We start from the raw sequence: 11,374 nt of genomic DNA on the forward strand, positions 1-11,374 counted from the left end.
AAGAGATGGTAGTCTGACTCTAGCCCATGCCTGAAATGAGACCCTTCATTTGGACAGAGCAGACTAATGAAAAAAGAATGGGAGGGAAGCTGTCTCAAGACATGGTATGAACCAATCAGAAGGAACAAGAATTATTCATATTTATTTAACTGATAATTGGAAATAACGGGTGTAAAATTCTTACAAAGGGAAAAAGTTTGGGTCAATTTTTTGTCAAATTTGTAATCCAACTGTCTCTTATATCTCTGTCTCAATGGTGGCCCTTCTTTCTAAGTCCTGGATAGCGATGGTACTAGCTCCTAATTCACTTGTGCACAGGAGTCCTGCCCTAGATAAGGCTTCCTTCACTGATTATTTCTAGAACCCACCGAAATGCTTGCAAGTTCCACAAACCTACCCCGCTATACCCTGTCACCTCCTGACCCCTCCCCAATGCCGGTGTCTCCTCACCCAGCTGCCCCTTGCCTTTCACTACTTCTCCCAAGTGTGGCCACAGATCGATCCTTCATTTCTCCAAAGCACAGCTTGGTCCAGACAATCGTGTTTAACCAAATGTTAATGCTGGTTTAGGAATCACGAAAAGGAATTAAAACTAGACTATGTCCAAGGTCTCTAGAATGTGCTCCTACAGGTCCCTTATTGGTGTCTCCCTCTTGAGGTCATGACTTTCTTCACAACTGTCAGTGCCAACCTGACCTTCCTTCCTCACCCAATCCTGGCCCTGGACTCCTCAGGTTTTCTCTTACTCTTAGACTAAGAGCAGCTTCCACTGGGATATGACCCCTCTCAGGGGATGAAATGTGACTGGGCTATGAAACTCATCCTCTTCCCAACTTCTACAATTTAAAAATGTTTTCTTTTGCTTCATCTTTGCTTAACCATAAAGCTAAAATAGATGTCTTCCTAATATAAACAAGGGCAATTTTCTCTTAAAGTTGAACCCATAGCTCCACCTCTAAAAGAAGTTTCATGTTTGTATCCCCACCCTGTCAAAGAATATGGAGGGTACGGTCTCAGGTCCAGCATCCTGTAAGATGAGGCATAGGCAATATATTGTGACATTATAATGTTATAATCCCCATTGTTAAAACAAAGCAAAAAGCAGTTGTTCCTATCAAATCTTCCCCTCCCCCCCCCAAAAAAAAAATTATAATGGTTGTATTTCTTTCAAAATCCTGAGAAAATATCTCTTGAAATAAAAATCTCTGTGGGAGATCCCTTGGACCAGTATAATGTCAGATTTCTGACATTATCGAATGATATCAGTAACTTAATAAACAATAGAGTAATATAAGGGCACTCTTTTTTTCCTAGTGAAGGACTGAGGCCTACTTTCAGCCACTCTTAATGACCTAGTGGAAGGCTCTGTGTGCCCCGCTGACACAGCAGAGGAACTGGTATCGAGTGTGTCTCCTTGGTGAGATTAGCATCATTTGAAGCCGTGGTTCCTCGTTTAAAATTTCCACCTCAAAGACTTTTGTCACCCAGCCCCTTCTGACCCTTCCATTTTGCTAGAAACCTTTAAATTATTAAGCATGTTTCTTATTATGTCATGTTTCTTTTACTTCTTTATGAAATGGGGTTTGCCCATTTCATTCAATGTGGCAGTGTTTAGTAATGATGTAAATGGTTTCTTGGCCATCTGTAGTAAGTTATTTTCCCATGCTCCTAGGTTCCATTTCCTTTGGAAAGAGGTCATTTCCTTGTGTTTACATGACTTCTTTCACACACACCCTAGCCTCAGGGCTTACCTCACCCCATCCCTTACCAACAGGGTGACAACCCCCTGACTATTCACATGTGATTCCCTTCTTCCTTTCTGAAATCCTCCAACCCTTGCCCTGCACCCAGATCATCTTGCACTGCTCATTTTAGCTTTTCAGGTTGCTAACAGCATCATATATTGGTCTGAAATTTGCCAATAGCAATATAGCATCTGGAGCCACAAACTGTTTGTTAGCTTTCTGAAGTAATGGGGTGTTTTTTGTTCGTTTGTTTGTTTGTTTAATCTTCATCTGAGGATATGATTATTGATTTTAGCGAGAGAGGAAGGGAGAGAGAGATAGGGACAGAAAGAGAAAGAGGAACACATCGATCCGTTGCCTCCCACATGTGTCCCGACTGGGATCAAACCCGCAACCTAGATATGTGCCCTGACCAGGAATCTAACCTGCAGCATTTGGCTAACCTGCAGCTGAGCCACTTGGCCAGGGCTGTAATGGGGGCGTTTTTAATCATGTGCATGAAAATACTGAAAATATAGCTTCTGTTAGGTCTCACCCAATTTCTAACCTAAAAGTACAGTTGGCTGCATGATCTCTTTGGGTTCCCTGAATTTGCCTATTAAGTTCTGCCTTCCTTTTTAAAAACATCATTCCTATTTAAGTCTAGAATTTCTGTTCATTTTATTGCCATCTCAAATGTAGCATTCTCATAAACTGGTAGTGTTTTGAAAGGGAGCTGGACTTGAGATCAGAAAACCTCTCACGTAGCCTAGCCAGCGTGACTCAATGGTTGAGCACCGAGTTAAAATCTCTCACGTAGCCTAGCCAGCGTGACTCAATGGTTGAGCACCGACCCATGAACCAAGAGGTCACTGTTCGATTCCCAGTCAGGGCACATGCCCGTGTTGTAGGCTCCATCCCTGAGATGGAGGGGTTGGGCAGGGGGAGGGGGGGGGGGCGGGGGGGCGGGCATGCAGGAGACAGCCAATAAATGATTCTCTCTCATCATTGATGCTTCTATCTCTTTCCCTCTTCCTTCCTCTCTTAAATTAATAAAATTATATTTTTAAAAATCTCTCACTTGACACACATAATATTGGGTAAGTTCTTCAACCTCTTCTAAGCTTTAGTTTCCTCATCTTTAAAAGGAAGCAGACAGTGATCTCCCGCAGATGTTACAAGGATTCAATGAGATCATGAACCTGGACACAAACTCCTCAGGTCTGTTAATTACACTTGAGGGCATTCACATGAGATTAGGAAGATTAGCCAAATGATGTTGAAGCACTTTCAAGTAAAAGCTTTAATATGTGCACTAAATATATGCCATACAACCAGTTCATTCTCTTCTGCTATCCTCCCATCCACTGCATCTGGGAAGACTCTAATACCTTACTTATCTGGTCATAATAGCTCTAGAGTTTCTGAAAAAGCAGGAATTGGGGGCAGCATTCTAGTAGTAGGGGGTGGAGTTAAGGAGTGCTACATTTGCATAGCACTGGGGAATCTTCCATTATTTGTATCAAAGAATTGGTGAAGCTGGTGAAATTTATGAGAGTCTAACCCTAACCCTAACCCTAACCCTAACCTAACCCTAACTCTAACCCTAACCGCAGTCTTCCCCTCAGTGCTGCCACTGGATGAAGTCAGTCATTGAACAGACCACCCATGGCAGCCTTTGGTTGGACATGGCAGCCAGAAGAGAGCATTATGCTTGCACTTACTGTGTAGGAAAAACCTTCCTTCTTAGCTCAGGGAAATTGAGAAACACATACAGCATATTGAGTCCCATCATTTTCCATTTTAAGCCTCATTATATGTGAGTATTCACCTCTAGAGAGAGCAGCATATCCACTCTTCAGCCTGTTCATATAGTTTAACACTCTTTCCACCACAAAGTTGTAATATACTGTTCAGAACAGATTCTTCTCTCTCAGTTTGTGCCACATTTTAATCACATTTAGATCCAAAAGGCAGCATCATCACCATAATTTGCAAGAATGATCATTTTTATGTACCAGGTACTATGCTAGGTACACAAGACACAAAGATTGTGTCATTAAGTTGAAATTCTCAAAGAGTTTATATTTTAGGTAGAGATGTAAGAAAAATGTTAAAGAAGAAATAAAGTAGTATAAATTCACTGCAAGTAGAAAAGTATAGAAGCTAAGAGGCTGCAGAAGATCCACATGGGGTCTGGTGGTTGTAGCTCAGGGTGATAATTCTTCCTCCTTTCCCCAACACTCTCTGCACCTCCTATCTCCCAGAATTTCCCCTTCTTCTTTTAAGTAACAGGATTCTGAATTTTAGCTGGGATGGGACTCCCAGACAGAGACTATATTTCCCAGCCTCCCTTGCAGCTGAGTGAGGTTATACTGCCCAATGAGATGTGAGTGATAGATGACATGTGTAACCTCCAACTCACACCCTTCAAAGGAAGCTGCTTTATCCTTTATCTTGCCTGAATGTTTACATGTGCCTTTTGCCATTCCTGAAACTCTCACCATGTGAGTGAATAAAGCAACAAGATAGAAGAGCTTTGAATCATCTCATATACAAGAGTGGCCTAGCCATCCCAGACTGCCTGCCTACCTCTAGACTATTACATATGAAAGAAAAACAAATCTCTTATTTGATCAATTAAATGCTTTGTCTCTTTATTATCATGGCTTAACCTGTAGAGTGGTAAAAGGGAAGCTTCATGATGAAATGGCTTGAAGGGTGGCTAATATTTACATTAACAGGAAGTATAAATGAAGGATGGAGGAAGGAAAAAATGAGAATGTCCACTGGAAGAAAAGTAAGAGCCAAGATATGGATGTAGTACATAATATGCCTGAGGGGGAGCTGATAAGCTGATTTCGTTGAAACTAAAGATATACATCTGCCCAGCTGGCATGGCTCAGTGGTTGAGCATTGACCTATGAACCAGGAAGTCACAGTTCAATTCCCGGTCAGGGCACATGCCTGGGTTTCAGGCTTGATGCCCAGTGGGGGGGCGTGCAGAAGGCAGCTGATCAATGATTCTCTCTCATCATTGACGTTTCTATCTCTCTCTCCCTTTCCCATCCTCTCTGAAATCAATAAAAATATATTTAAAAATACACACACACACACATACACACACATTCAAGAGGGATAACTAAGTTCAAGTTGGGTTTGGGCCAAATTTGGAAGCACTTTTAATAGAAAACCTGTCTGAAGGGCACTTAATGGCCAGAGGCAGCTCACAGAGATGCCCCCTAGGAGGGCAAAAGAAAGGGGAGCCTGAGCTGGGACTGAGGGGAAGAACAGATTCTGGGAGACATTTGCTGGCCTTGGTGACTATTAGAGGTGAGGATTTGAGCCTGGATGACTGGCGGATATTGATACCACAGAGGAGGTGCTTTTTAAAATTATGTGTGTAAAGAAAACGTCAGTTTTGTATACTCTGAGATGACAGCAGTGCATCCATGAGGAAATGCAAAATTAAAGCTCTGAGGATCTGCTCATGTTGGAGATATATAATTAGAGGCATCTGAGAGAGAGACTAACATCATAAGAAAAGGGATGACAGAGAGGAAGATGGAAAAGAGGAAAACTGTCACTGAAGATCAAGGGAAGATTTTTGACAAAATAGGGGCTAATTGACATGGGAATAGGTGAGAAGGAAGGCAACTATAAAAAGAGATTAAACTTGGCTCCTGGGTTTATGTTCTCTTTATCTGTATATCCTCATATCCTAGCTTTACTTAAAATCTTTTCCTCCTAAAATATGTTCTTTTTATTTCTCTGCTGCCAAAACACTTACCACATCCTGCCTTGATTTACACAAACTCCTTCTCACGGGCCTGTTTCTCATCAGTTCCCTGTTTCTCATCTTTGCCAAATGTTACTGCCAAGTCCATTTTCCTTTCCTGCTGTTCAGACTATGTTTCTCCCAATCTGCTTTGGCTTCTCTTCACCTTCCAGCCTCACCACGACTCTGCACCTGCTTACAATTCCTCCTCATCCTTCCTACAGACCCCAGGCCACACGGCACCCCACTCCTTCCTTTGGCTCTGTCTGTCATCTCTTCTGGTATCTGTAACTCTCAGATTCGGGCCCTCATCACTTCAGGCCAACACCCTATGTTGTCGTCATCCTCCCCCATAGACCTCCCAACTCATGCACATCAACACAGCTCCTATTCCTGCTGCAAAGAATCCCAGCAAATCCTCTTTCTAGAGGAGCCTGCTAACTCTAGTAACTGTATGCTGCTTTCCCCCAGAGTATACACAAGAGTATCGCTTGTACTCTACCCTTTCCCGCCCCTATTACCTCTAGGGCCTTATATTGTTTTTTTCTGGAAGAACATGATTTCATTACTGTCAGATGATTTCTGTTCCTTGTAAAGTCCTCATTGGTGTTGCCTTGGGGTACTGCATACATAATACAAATCTGACAATGGCTCTTTGATGAGAGGGCTTAAACCCGACCAGTTTGTCCCAAAGCACCTTGAGTTTTGTTTCAGTAATACATGGAAGAAGATCATATCTGTCTAAAAAGTGGGATAAGATTAATGTACAGAAAGGAAGCTGTGATGTTTCTATTGTCCTCAACAAATAATGCACATACAAAAATGTATCTGAGTGAAAGAGAAATTCAGTGGGCATCACAGGTAGCTCAGCATAACTCTTCTACAGCTTTGGAGACTTTTCTCAAGGACATACCCTACTGGGGACACATAAAGCAACAATTTGCATCACTACCTTTGAATCTTTGCTCAAGCAAGTTTCACTTAGCAGAGATATTAAAGTACTTAATTTTCTATTAATTTCTGTATTTATAAATACATAGATATGAAAAATAATAAACTAGCATATATGTCTCTAAGGTCATGATGTAAATGATTGCTGCTTATTCTTAAGTTTTCTTCTTAACAAGAAAAAAAGACTTGAATACGAATCATTTATTTAAATGCACTTGATATTTTCAGAAAATGTATATGTGGAATATCAAAGAAAGATATGTTCCTTTTTTGCATTTTATTTCCTTTATATGGTGAAGGAAAAAACCCTTGGTATTCAACATCCAAGCTTCATTTTCAACAAGAATCAGAAAATTGTCAAAGACAAACTGTTTTTCATCATACAAATGACTTGATCACAGATAATAAAGTTGCACAAACCTCAAAGCCTAAATAACCATGTAAATGGTTCTAAGTTTTTTGAGACAGATGGTGGATCGCAACAGTGATGGGTTATGAATTCCAAAAAGATTGTCCTCCAGAATATAACATAAAATGACTGAAGAAGTGGATTTAAAATATAAAGTGGAACCAAAAATAGAAAAAAATCACATCAGTTTTTAAGAGATCAAGAAGACAAACAGAGAACACAAAAATTGTATTAAAGTAATCTGGGAAGAAAACCATTTTGAGTTGAGTAATGCTATCTGTTTTATTCCATGTCATGTCTAAGAGTGTAGAAAACTGCAGCCTGCTATGTCCATCAACCACCTTATCATTTGCCACTGGTCCAGAGGTATGCCCACCAACCCCAGTCATTGTTGGGAACTCTTAAGTGCCTGTATCTAGCTCTTTGCTGGAACTATTATGAAAAAGGATTAAGGAGTAATTAATGCAATCTTGCATTTCAGTAAAACTCAAAGGAACCCAAATTAAAGTATAAACTACTCTATCTAGGTAAGAGTGAGCAGTCATTAATTGTCAAAAGGCCAATAACAAACTCCGGGAAGGCGTGGGCAAATATGGGATAGCAAAGAAATCAGGAGTGCTAATTTTAACACTGACTCTCTTGGTATGTAGTCTCAGGTCATTTAGCTACATTATTTTACACACACACACACACACACACACACACACACATATACACACACACACACACAGAGCCACCTGCTCCTCCATACATACCAAGCCTTATTTCCCACCACTCTTTTTCCCTTTCTCTACACTCCAGTTCAACCAGTCTTCCCTCAGAATGTGTCATGCTCCTTCCCTACTCAGAGATTTCACTCCTGCTCTTCCTTGGCCTAGACCTTCCTCTGATTAGCCAACGTAACTCCTATTCAGGTTTCAAGTATCCTTTGTCATTTCTTCTTCTACAGCTTCACAGAAACTTGTGGGTTTCCTTCAATATAGTCATTCCAGTTGTGCTTAATTGTAATGTATGAGTCTTGGGTTAAAGACAAGCTCTAAGAGAAGAGGGATCCTCTCCTTTATTACTTTTTTTCCCCACTAACTGTATTCCTAGTGCCTAGTACAGGAACAGCTTAATGAATGTTAGTTGAACGAAAGGATAAATGAAAGATTCTCCTGGTAAGGTATTATTTGAACACTTCACCAACTCCTGCTGCTGCATATGCAGAGACCAATGTCTTGGGGTTCAAACAGAACACCTCCTCTTGATATGTAATTGCTTGGCTTCATTTACTTTGGAGATACAGAGACAAACTTCAAGGCTTTCCCTGTGGATATTCTGGTGACCAGGAAAAGTAACAGAAGCCTGGAATTTAGGATTAGTTGGGAACTAGAAAATGCCTCTGGCCTTGTTTGCTTGGAGGGGGAGGTGACTAGTCCCATTAATCTTAATTGGTGTGCAATGGAGACCTCATGGACCGTGGCAGGGAGCGATCTCCCCAACACACAGACTGTAAGTGGCAAATGACAGAGGGACTTCATGAGACCTGGGTTTATTTCATGGGAACCTGGATCATACTGTGATCTACTTCAATATAAGGTCTGTTGATTATTTTAACATAATGCAGTGTGGTCATAGTACTTATGAGAGAGGAGCCCCTGGTCTTGGGAATAGGATGATTTTTAACAAAGGCCATCAAGGTGAGTTTGGACCAGTGCAAGATCTAGGTAACACCCAGAGATCCAAGAGGAAAAGTGCTGCTATTGTCAAGGCACATTGCTGATTTGCTGTGTGCTGTACATTACGAAGACTAGCTCACTGAGACCTGCCTCCTTGTAGACAGATATCAGACAGTCCTGCTCAAAATTGTATTTCTGAGTTGGTATAGTATTTACATTCATGCATGCTTTCATTTTGTCCCACAGACCACCAGTAAGTTTGGGAAATATTTCGCCTCTAACCCCTTCTTAAGAGAGTCACATTGATAGGTAGTCCTGCAATAAAGAAGTCTTTGACTGATTTGATTATAAAAACTTGTATTTTGAAAAACATTATGTGTCAATCAGGATAGTCTTAAGAAAGCTGCTGCATTGGAAGTGGGGTGGAGGGGGGCAATGGGGAGATATAGACACATGTAATACCTTAATCAATAAAAAAAATTGGAAAAAAAAAGAAAGCTGCTGTATTGAACAACCTCTAAGCCTCAGTGGCTTAAAGTTTATTTCTCTCTCCTGCTACGTGTTCATTGTTGGTTGACTGGAGATCCTGTGGCATGCGGTCCTCACTCTGGGATCTAAGCATTTCTGGGTGCCCTACCAGGGAAGATAAATGTGAAGGATTCACTGTTTCATTATGTGACCGCTGTTTGTCCCATTTCCTGGACTCGGGCCAGAATGGAGATTGCTTTCCACAAATCCCCCTTCAGATATAATTTAATGTTCATTCTGACATAAATTAGCACCCTTCACCTGCCTCCTGCTATGTGCTGGTTCCTGGAACAGGTTGTAATTCTGACCTGGTCAAGCATGTAAAGTAATTTCCGTACCTGGTAGCATTCACGCACTAATATCTGTAACTATCCCCCTCTCTTCTCCTCCCCCCGCTCCCACACACACTATATAATTCTTGGGTAAGTGGCCCAGGGGTCCATTTTTGTCTTGCAGCCCCCAAGACAGACCTCCTATGTAAGTTTCCTATATTAAACTCCAGACTGGAGTGGACAGCCTCTTTCTTTGGTCTTTTCCTGCTCTCTGTTCACAAAGGTTGATTTCCAGTCTTGGGTCTGTGCCTGCAAACAGTGATTTCCAGATTCCCTGGGTCTGTGCCTGCAAACAGTGAGTTCTGGAGGTTTTCACAGTGAAGTGTTCTAGTCTGAAAGTCACACTTGGCTCATAACTCATTGGCTACAACTAGTCACATTGCCCCACCCAACCATGAGGGGCTGAGGAGGTACTGTCCTACCATGTGCCTGGAAAGTAGACAGCCAGAAATACTCAGTGAATGGCACTGATAACTAAACCTGTTAACCTGACTAAATACCTAGGGTCATTGAAATCATTGTTCATGGTTTTAAAAAATAATAATTTATAATAGTTACTATTCAGGAATGTTAACCACCTCTGTTAAAGTTGCATGACCATACTTAATCAGAAATAAGAAATGGAAAGCTGACTTTTCCCCCCACACTTATCTGGGGGGGAGAAGCAGTGTCAAATGAACAATTCTTTAGAAATATTCTATGAAAACAATTTCTTCTCACCTGAAGTCTCTAGCAAATTCCCACAACAAATAACAAAATCTTTTACCAGCCAATTTTTCATTGCTTCTCCCCAATACAATCCTATATAATAAAAGGCTTATATGCAAATTGTCTCCTTAAGAGTTCAACCGACCGGAGAGTTCAACCACTTGCTATGATGTGCACTGACCACCAGGGGGTGGTGCCAAATGAAGGAAGGAAGGCCCCAGCTGGCAGCCAGCAGCTGGCAGAAGGATGGCCCCGATCGGTCCTGATCACCGGCCAGGTCTAGGGACCCTACCTGTGCACAAATTTCATGCACTGGGCCTCTAGTTGCTATATAATAGAAAGCATAGATAATTCCACAGCACAGCCTATTTCTAGGCTACTAGAGGGAGGTGTAAATGCCCATATACAATGTCTTCTATACAGATGTGCAGTTAATGCTACCATCAGATAAATGCCATAATGTCAATGAAGTTGGCATAGAATTCATTTAAACAAAAAATTAAGTGCATTTTGTACTATTTTCATTACCTTAGAAAATTAATTTCTGATGAAGTCTACCTAATCAAATTATCTAATGCCTTGGTATCTTGTTTGATCGCTGTCCATAATTGTATCACATGATGACACAGGACAAAAAGGTAGATGATGATGTATAGAAATAGTATCTTGGTTTTAAGATGTTATCTCCTGCATACCAACACAATGAAAATGCTTTGTAGTTATTTAAAAGTCCTTAATTCACAGTTTCTGTGAGATACAGGGCATATTAAATCCACATCACTTAGCCCTGGATGGTGTGGCTATTCAGTGGTTAGAGCATTGGCCTGCAGACCTAAGGGTTACGGGTTTGATTCCTGGTCAAGGGCACGTACCTGGGTTGCAGATTTGATCCCTGTCAGGGCAAGTGTGGGAGGCAACCCATAGATCTGTCTCTCTCACATGGGTCTCTCTCTCTCTCTCTCTCTTTCTCTCTCTCACTCCCCTCCCTCCCTTCCACTACTCTCTCTAAAAATCAATGGAAAAAATATCCTCCCCCCCCAAAAAAAAGTTCACATCATTTACTCAGCCACCTTCAGTTACTTCCTACTTCTTCTTTACATATTTCCTATATAGAATCATAATTAAATTACCCAATGTATGTAAAGTGCTTTGAGAAAAGCTAGGCACATATAGTTACTACACATGGTTTGTTATCATTGTTACTAGTAGCCCTGAGCACGTATCTGTGGCCAGTAGCTCGCCAGTAGCTTGCTGCACCCTCCAGTAGCTCTCCGCCCACTGCC

Source organism: Cnephaeus nilssonii, assembly GCF_951640355.1.
Source record: "Cnephaeus nilssonii genome assembly, chromosome: 9".
Classification (NCBI taxonomy): domain Eukaryota; kingdom Metazoa; phylum Chordata; class Mammalia; order Chiroptera; family Vespertilionidae; genus Cnephaeus; species Cnephaeus nilssonii.